At 37.8% G+C, this 10,240-nt stretch overlaps 1 long non-coding RNA gene across 1 annotated transcript; it reads right to left on the reverse strand.

Annotated features, from left to right (window-relative positions):
- Positions 1-573: 573 nt before the first annotated feature.
- Positions 574-7,890, reverse strand: LOC105470087 (uncharacterized). Its single transcript, XR_980268.1, has 3 exons — positions 7,868-7,890; positions 3,845-3,889; positions 574-637 (listed from the first exon to the last, which is right to left on the reverse strand). It is a non-coding gene; the product is annotated as an uncharacterized lncRNA (long non-coding RNA).
- Between the last annotated feature and the right edge of the window lie 2,350 nt (positions 7,891-10,240).

Consider the following 10,240-nt stretch of genomic DNA (forward strand, 5'->3'; position numbering starts at 1 on the left):
GTTTTCACTGGCCAGGAAAAAAATGAGAAAATTGAGGATGTTGAAGTGAGGTGGTTTCTTTTTTCATATATTTGAAAGTATTCCATTTAAAGGACTGACCTTTACCTAAGATTTTTTGGCTTCTATCTCCACACTTCTTTTATTTTTAATTGTACTTGTCCGTGAAATAAAAATGTTGGGAACCACTGCTGGTATGTCTAGAAATATGAGAGCCTGTCGTCTGAGAATTGGCAGAGCTCACTAAATTCATATTGTGCAGGCCACAGAAAAGCTGTCAGCTTTAGGTCAATAACAAATTGGTTCAACTAGCTGAAAATAACCCCAAATGGTGTCTAGTCTCCTACCCTTTTCCTGGTCTAATTAAATCCACTTCCTCCCCAAATCCTGATCATCATGAACTGCCTCCATTTTAAAATATAGGAAACGTTGGACCAAACTCATTTATTTGAACCCAAGAAGAGTGAGTAGTAATTGCTGGGTAACCTATGCTGAATCCAAAGTGATGGAATAATCTCTGAAGAATGAAAATGGAGAGAAATAAATATTCTCACCTCTCTAATAAACAATAATGTTCACCCACATAAAGAATCTGTAGGCAGGCAGCAGCTCCATCTTGATTCAGCTAGATGGCTTCACACTAGTGAAGAAAACATTTTGGCAAAGAATTATTTTATCCAAAAGTAAAACACAGAATTCCAGGTACCTGGTGTAACCCAAGTGAAAACACATCCAAAGGAAATCTCTCCATACCCACTGCCTTGTAGCATTCCCACTCCTCATTTGACCTCTTAACATGAAGTCACAAAGTGAGTACATGTAACTACAGCACTTCTTGGCCTGAGGTGGCTGGGAAATTTTATTCCCCTAAGAAAGGAAGAGCATGAAAATCCTCTGAGGAAAGTGATCTTGCAAGGACTCTGGCTAGGACTCCAGCCCATGTGGATTTCACATCCTTTGAAGTGTTTATGGTTCTATCCAGTTTTTCATCACTGAGAGAGAGAGAGAAAAAAAAAACGACAAAGTCCTCTCTTTTATAGAAGATATTTTCAGATTCAGATTTTAGCTAGCTCCCGAAGTTCTTGTACACAGAGGGCAAGACACATATAAAACTGTCACTTTGATAAAGTTCTAGGGAAAAGTTAATGTAATTTTAGAATCCTGTCTACTTAAGTATCAGTAGCCATCCTTCATCCCCCATAACCACTTATCTACTCTGGTTGATGGGAACTTTCACAGTGAATCTTTTGGCTAGCTTTCATGCCATAAGAAAAACAAAATTCCCGGATCTGACATGCAGAAAATCTTGGTTTTAGGAATTCTAAAGAATAGAGAGCAAAGTTTATAAAACAAGAGTTCAGGACAAGAGCCTGGGCAATCTCCTTTTTCCTCATCTTGGGTACCTGAGTCTTTTCCTATATTTTCCTACTACCTACTTTATCCTCCCACCAAAGGTCTGACTGAGGTATTATTTAGTGCCATAAATAAAAAATTGTTAGTGGCTCTTTGATAATCTCAAAGTACTTTCACTTTACTGTTATATTTCACCATCACAGAGCAGTAGGTTTTCTTACTATCATCAACTTATTGATGAAAAAATTGAGGTTCACAGATGAAGCACAACACCTGGAAAAGGGGGCAGAACTGGAACTCAAAAATCAGTTTTCCTAATTTCATAGCCTGTGTTTTAAAAAGCATTTGTGCTAAATAAGTTAGTAGTATAAAGCCTAAGTCAGAAATCTAATTTTTTTAAACATACTTTTTTTCTCAAAATTTGTAATTGTCTGAGTTCCTACACCATGCTTAAAAATGAAACAAAACAAAACTAAGAGTAGAGGGGGTCTCGCCACCCAATTCTTCCCTTCTCTCAGGAAATTACAGCCGACAGCAGTAAGGGGCAGTGGGCAAGTCAAGTAAGGCACTGAAAGATACAGACAGGTAAAAAGCAGGACAAAAGTAGAAGTACTATTTACTACAGGCAAAATCAGTGAACCTGCATTCTGGGGCTGGAGAAGCAAGGCAAGAAACCAAGAAGAATGCCCTCTAGGAGGTGGAGAAGTTACACTAGGAAAAGACAAAAAGCACCAGTTCCAAGCTGAACAGCTAGCACCTCTCATCTCTCACACATAAACAGTGTTTAAACAGAGGAGACAAACTTACTACTTCTCAGATACAAGATGAACAAACAACTAAGAATTTGCAAACATTTGGAAAATACTAATACCTTGAAACAAAGGCAAAAACTCAACAACTAAAACATTTTGAAGAATCATAGTTAAAAGAGCTCACAACATTTTGGAATAAGTATACAAACATCTCTAGAAAAATGTAGGATGACACTGTAACTAAAACATTAGCCGAATATGGTAGAAATTTAAGACTTGAAAATCAAAATAAAAAGATTGCTTTAGGGGCAAAATAGTAGAGTGGACATAGATAAACAGCATTTCGAGAATGCTCTCAAAACAATGGAAAACACAAAAGACTAAAGAATACAGAGCCAGGCTCAGTGGCTCACACCTGTAATCCCAGCACTTTGGGAGACTGAGGCAGGCGGATCATCTGAGGTCAGGAGTTTGAGACCAGCCTGGCCAACATGGTGAAACCCCATCTCTATAAAAAATACAAAAATTAGCTGGGCATGGTGGTGGACACCTGTAATCCCAGCTACTTGGGAGGCTGAGGCAGGAGAATCATTTCAAAACAGAAGGTGGAGGTTGTAGTGAGCTGAGATCATGCCATTGCACTCTAGCCTAGGCAAAAGAATGAAACTCTGTCTCAAAAAAAAAAAAAAAAAAAAAGCAAACAAAGAAAAGTTTTGAGATGTGAAAGACTGACCCAGATTTCCGCAGCCATTTAATAAGGTTTCTAGAAATAGGAGTTCATTTTAAAGGCATTCTAGAGAAAATGTAGATGAGAAAAAATTGAGAAACTAGTAAAATAAGAATTCTTAGATTAAGAAAATATTCATATTGTTATCCACCAGGTTCCAAGCAGAATAAATTTTAAAAAAAGGATTCACTTAGAGCAACCCTTCTGAAATTTCAGGACAAAGAGAATAAGGAGGGCATTCTAAAGACTTCTAGAGGGTAAACAACAGATGATCTATGTAAGAATGAACATCATGTTGACATTAGTCTTCAATAATGCTGAATTAAGAAGACTGTAACATCCTCAAAGTTCTGAGAAAAGATTATCCCTAAAATTCTATACCTAGCTAAACTATAACTTAAGTGAAAGCAAAGACATTTTTATAAATGTAACTACTCAAAAAATTATCAACCATGAGTTATCTCTGAAAAAATTACTCCCAAATAATGAGAAATGAACTCAAGAAGGAGACATAGGATAAGAACAAGGGGAGGAATGGGCAAAGAAACTAGAAAAAATTACAGATGCTTCTGACTTACAATGAAGTTACATTCCAATAAACCTATTGTAAGTTGATAACATTTTCAACTAACAATTGGTTTATCCTGATGTAATCTCTTAGGTCGAGGAGCGTACTGAATGAGTGTGCTTTGACACCATCATAAAGTTGACAAATCATAAGTCAAACCATCATAAGTAGGGGACTTATTATTAAGTTATTATATACTCAAAATTGTTAATAATTTAACAATTATTAAGTTAAATCTTAATAATTGGAGGTAGGGAAAAAGAGAATAACCACCAGAAATGAAAATCCCAGATGGTCTCGCACAAAATAGCAGCAGAAAAAGAGGAAGGTGGTAAATGAAAGTTTGCAAAAGTTTGTCTCATGATTAATTTAAATGCTGGGTCACTCTAGACAGAGAGAGAAAAATATACTTAAAAGGTATATTGTAAAAGATATAAGAATACTCACCATGAAGTAGAAATAGATTGTATAACTTCCAAGCAACTAGAAAAACTAAATGTAATGAAAACAAAATAAATAAAACTTCAATAATTGAACAAAAGACAAAGAAGAGGAGAAAATAAGCAACAAAAAACACAAAATCTACAAAATCATATGACAGGAAATCCAAAATTCACTCTTTGTAAACTTACCTGGAATATTGAGAACAATGAAAACAGATCTTAGAAAGAAGTTTTATTTTAGAATAAGCCATTGTAGATGGAGGGACCCACTGGACCTATAAGTATTGTTGCAGGAAGGAATAAACCTAAGCCTGTCCAACGCATCTGTCTCAGGCACTTGAAAAGCCAGATTACTGTTTTACATATTTACACATCCTTTCTCATGGGAACCCACAATATATGATGCTTGTAAAAGCTCTTAAGATCATGCTGCTTGCCAAAGAATCATCATAGGAAACCTATGCTACTTCAGAGTTTACATACATAAACACACACACACACACACGTATACATATAACACACATATACATACATATATAAATATACATTTTTAAAAACAGCTTTATTCAGTTATAATTTATATGTCACTAATAAGTTCACCCATTTACAGCATATGATTCAATGGCTTCTAATATATTTTAAGAGTGCAACCATCAACATAATCTAATTGTAAAACATTTCATTACCCCAAAAAACAACCTTATACCCATTAGCAGTCAAGTCCCACTCCCAACCTCTCCTCTCCCATCCTCCAGTCTCTAGCAACCACTAACCTACTTTCTGTCTTCACAGATTTGACTCTTCTGTGCATTTCATATAAATGGTATCACACAATATGTGGTCTTTTGTGACTGGCTTTTTCCACTTAGCATGAATGAAAGTTTATGCTTTCAAGGCTCATCCATCTTAATCTACCATGTATCTACTTCTTTCCTTTTATGGCCAAATAATAATTCATTGTATAGACATTTGGACTGTTTCTACTTTTTGACTATTATGAATAATGTTGCTATGAACATTCACGTGTGTTTGTGTGGACTCGGGTTTTCATTTCTCTTGGGAAGATACCTAGGAGTAGAACTGCTGAGTCATATGGTAACTCATTGTTTAGTCATTTAAGGAGCTGGCAAACTGTTTTCCAAAGTTGCTGTACCATTTTACATTCCCACCTACAATGTACAAGGGTTCCAAATTCTCTGCATCCTACCCAACACTTGGTTGTTTTTGTTTGTTTGTTTCAAGACATGCTGGTGGATTTGAGGTGGTATCTCATTGTGGTTTTGATTTGTATTTCCCCAATGACCAATAATGACATCTTTGCATGCATTTACTAGTCATTCATATATCTTCTTTGGAAAAATGTCTCTTCAAATACTTTGCCCCTTTTCAAATTGAGTTATTTCATTTTCTATTATTGAGTTGTAAGGATTCTTTACAAGTATCTTAACTTGCAAATATTTTCCCCATTCTGTGGGTTATCTTTTCAATATTTTGATGGTGTCCTTTGAAGCACAAACATTTTAAATCTTTATTAAGTCCAAGGTATCAATCTTCTGTTGTTTTCACTTGTGCTTTTGGCAACTGCAGAATCTAAGAGGTCATCACCTAATCCAAAGTTACGACATTTTCCTGTGTTTTCCTCTGAGGGTTCTATAGTTTTTGTTTTTACATTAAGGTCTATGACCTACTAGAGTTTATATTTTAAGTGTTGTCACACAAACAGCTTGGAAACTGGAGATGAGGACAGCTAGGTTTTCAGGGATAATGTGATGCTAGTCAGCTTTATTCTATTGACTTTCATCCATCTTTGGTTGTAAAGATTAGGAAGCCGTGAAAGATAGTCATGTAGTGACTGTGGAATAAACCTTGTTAGGGCTCTTCAATATAGTACCTCACTACAGAAGTCAAAGTACCTTATGATTTGAAGGACAAGCTCAGTTATAACTCCATAGTCCAAGTTTATGTATTCTTTGCTGAAGATCAGAAGGTCTTCTGACCAATCAAAATTTATTCTGTAATGTATTCCTCTTCAAAGAAAATTAGTTTCCCTTCTGTATATACATCTTATTGTATGAATAAATCATTCTGTATTCCAAAACAGAACTTTACTTAGACTTGTAGAGGTACATGTAATATTTATTGTCTTCTTTCCCTATAGAACTCTGTCACTGACCAGGAGCCTGTTCCTTTGTAGACGCTTTTTCTGCTAGATTTTATAATTCCACTTGTGCACTCTCTAGAAACTCACCCTAGTCATTTGGCCTTGGCATTCCTACATAGTACCATTTTGACACCCTTCTATAAAACTCAAGATTGAACACTCTTGGGAAGCAATTCACATTGTCAGACATTTTTGACGTGTCTCAGATGATGAATTTTTTCTCCAAACTTTTGAAATCTGCTTTCCTCAAGTCTCATGTGCATTCTAACCATGTCCAGAAATAAAAACTCTGAGATGACATAACTGCTTTCTCACCTGACTCCTACCACATCACCTTAACAAATAGGTTCTTTTTTCTTGGTAAGTCCAGGATAACCCCAATGACTCCCAAGAGACAAAACTGGTTAGCAAGGAAGTTGAAAGTGTGTTGTACCCTCTTCATTATTTTTGTCACATCATGCCTTAGTTCGATTCTGTAAATCTGTATTAGGAAAATACCATCTGTTCCATCTGGCTGGCCATTTCTTGATCTTCTCTATAACAATTTTCTACTACTGTTTCTTTTGTTTTGATTTTTATCAAATGTTTTTCATCATGCTCTACCGTAGGGTTCAATGTCGTTCACCAAATATTTACTGAGAATATACTGTATGCAAAGTATTGATCTCTGAAAAAAACATATATCTGCATCTAGATATATCACTTCTCAACAGACTTCATCTCAACTAGGTCCTTCCCTTTTGAGCAAGTCCCACAGTCTGCTCAAGGAAAAGAATCAAATATATTTTTTACTTCTCTTGCTAACCAGTTTTGTCTCTGGAGAAACCCAAAAATTCTGACCAACAAGGGATGGAATATGTACCACAAATATGGGTACAATTCATGAGCAACTGCTTTTTCTTTTAAACTCTTGAGTACAAAAATATATTAAAAATTTAAAGATTGCCTACAATCAAAATTTTCTCTTAAAATGTGTATTTTTACAGCGTTATCTCTGTGACAATCATTCCAAAAATGCATTACTTCAAGCTAATCATGCAGAAACACCAGACAAACCCAAATTGAGAGATATTCTACAAAAATAAGTAGCTTATCATCTTCAAAAGTGTCAATGTCGGCCAGGCGTGGTGGCTCATGCTTGTAATCCCAGCACTTTGGGAGGCCAAGGCGGGCGGATCACGAGGTCAGGAGATGGATACCATCCTGGCTAACATGGTGAAACCCCGTCTCTACCAAAAATACAAAAAAAAAAAAAAAAAATTAGCCAGACGTGGCGGCATGCGCCTGTAGTCCCAGCTATTCAGGAGGCTGAGGCAGGAGAATGGCTTAAACCCGGGAGGTGGAGCTTGCAGTGAGCAGAGACTGTGCCACTGCACTCCAGCCTGGGAGACAGAGAGAGACTCTGTCTCAAAACAAAAAACAAAACAAAACAAAACAAAAAAGTGTCAACGTCATAAAAGCTAAGGAAAGATTAAGAAATACATTTCAGATTTAAAGAGATAATTAAATGCAACACAATCTTAGATTGGATTCTATATCTATAAAAGACATTGTTGGGACAATAGGTAAACTTGAGTAGATTCTGAGGATTAGGTGAGCAGTAATGTATCAGTGATAAGTTTCCTGATTTTGATGGTTGTATTGTGGTTATGCAGGAGAAAATCCATGTTTGCAGGAGTTATACTCTAAAGTATTTGTGGATAATGAGGCATCATTTTGGCAACTAAGCCCAAATGATTGTGAGGTTAGTGGTATTTGTATTTTCCTTGCCAAAAAAAAATTAACATGCAGTCTTTTTATTTTTTGCTGCTTTAACAGAATACCTGAGCCAGAGTAATTTATTTTAAAAAAATTTTCTTGACTCACATTTCTGGAGGCTGGGATGTCCAATATCAAGGGGCCAGCATTTGGTGAGGGCCTTCATGCTATGTCAACCCATGACGGAAGGCAGAAGGGCAAGAGGGGAAGAGGGAGAGAAAAGGAAACTGAACTCACCCTTTTATAACAAACCCACTCCCAAGATAATGGCCTTACTCCACTCATGAGGCAGAACCTTCATGGCCTAACACTGCTGCACTGGGGATTAAGTCCCCAACACACGCTTTTTGGTGAATTCCTTCACACCACAGCATTCTGCCCCAGCCCCCAAAACCCACGTCATTTTCACATACAAAATGCATTCATTCCATCCCAATAGCCCCTAGTGTCTTAACTTGTTCCTGCATGAACTCAAAACCTCCAAAGCCCAAAGTCTTATCTAAATCAAATTTGGGTGAGACTCAAAGCAAAATTCATCCTGAGGCAAATCCCTCTTCAATTGTGAGCCATGAAATCAAGCAAGTTATAACTTCCAAAATACAATAGTGAAACAGGCATAGTATAGACAATCCTATTCCAAAGGAAGAAATGGGCAAGACAGAGGAAGTAGCTTGTTCCAAAGAAGTCCAAAACCCAACAAGTGAACAACATCAAATCTTGAGGGTCCAGAATAATCTTCTTTGACTCCATGTCCTACTTTGTGGGCACACTGGGGTAGGGGTTGGGCCCCCAAGGCCTTGGGCAGCCCCAAACCATGGCTCTGCTGGGCTCAGCCCACACAGTAGCTCTCACAGGTTGAAGTCTTGTTCCTGTAGTTCTTCCAGGCTAGCATTGCACACTGGTTGCCCTATAGTTCTGGGGCCTCTAAGGCAGCCATGACACCACAGTTCTGCTGGGCATTGCCTTATTGGGGGCTCTCTATGGTGGCTCTGCCTCTGTTACAAGACTGTGCCTGAGTCCCTAGGCTGTTCCATGTATCCTCTGAAATCCAGATGAAGGAAACCATGCCTCCATAGCTCTTGCATTCTGCGAGCTTACAGCACCTGCACCACATGATGCCAACAAGGTTTACCACTTAGGCCCTCTGGAGCAGTGGCCTAAGTGTTACCACTTAGGTAAACCTTGTGGCATCCAAGTGTTACCACTTAGTAAACCTTGGCGGCTCCATGTGGTGCTGGGGCTAGTTGACCAATAACTGAGATGACCAAGAAGTGCTTTACCAAAATGCAGGGTGCAGAGTCGCCAGGTGACTCCAGGTAGTGAGACCTTGGAGAATGCCCCAGTCTTATCCCTTGGAACCATTTTGCCCTCCTAGAGTTTTGGGTCTGTGCTGGAAGGGGCAGCATCAAAGATGACCCTGAAATGCCTTCAGGGTCATTATCCCATTGCCTTGATGAAGAGCACCTGGCATCCTTCTATCCCTACTAATCCCTTTCTCAAAGAGTCACTTGGTTGCACCCTTGCATGCTTTTTCATTTTTTACATGGCCAGGTTGCAAATTTGTCAAATCTTTATATTCTGTTGCCTTTTTAATGATAAATTCTGTCTCTGAATTATTTCTCTCTTCTCTCATTTTACCATATGTACTTAAAAGAAGCCACACAGATCCTGCGATATTTTGCCTAGAAATTTCTTCCATCACATATTCTAGTTCACACTCTTAAATTCTGCCTTCCTAAAGCCCTAGGACATGAACACAATTCAGCCAAGTTCTTTGCCGCTGCACAACAAGGATGGCCTTTACTCCAATTTCCAATAAGATATTATTGATTGCTGACTGAGACTTCATTAGAATGTCCTTTACTATTCATATTTCTACCAACATTCTGATCATGACCACATAAGTAATCTCTAAGAAGATTCAGACTTTCCCTATAGTTGTTTTCTTTTGAGCCATCACCAGAATTGTCCTTAATGCTCTGCTCACAGTAATACATACTTTTTCTACCCTGCTCCTCCAAATTCTTCCAGCCCCTGCCAATTATTTATTCCCAAACCACTTCCATATTTTCAGATATTTGTTAGAGCAACATTCCACTCCTCTGGTACCAATTTTTTGTTTCAGTTCTTTTTGTGCCATGTTATAACAGAATACCTGAACTGGAAAATTTATTTTAAAAAAGAAATTTATTGGCTTATATTTCTGGAGGCTGAGAAGTCCAATATCAAGTTGCCAACGCTGGTAAGGGCTTTTGTGCTGTGTTGTTCCATAGAGGAAGGTGAAGTGAGCAAAGAGGGTAAGTGAGAGAGGAGGGGACTGAACTTGTCCTTTTATAACAAACCAATTCCCAAGATAATCGCCTTGATCCATTCATGAGGGTGGAGCCCTCATAGCCTAATTCCCTCTTTAATGGTCTCACCTCTTAACACTGTTGGATTAGGGATTCCGTTTCCAATGCATGCTTTCTGGGGGAAACTTTC

Source organism: Macaca nemestrina, chromosome 10 (genome assembly GCF_043159975.1).
Source record: "Macaca nemestrina isolate mMacNem1 chromosome 10, mMacNem.hap1, whole genome shotgun sequence".
Taxonomy (NCBI): domain Eukaryota; kingdom Metazoa; phylum Chordata; class Mammalia; order Primates; family Cercopithecidae; genus Macaca; species Macaca nemestrina.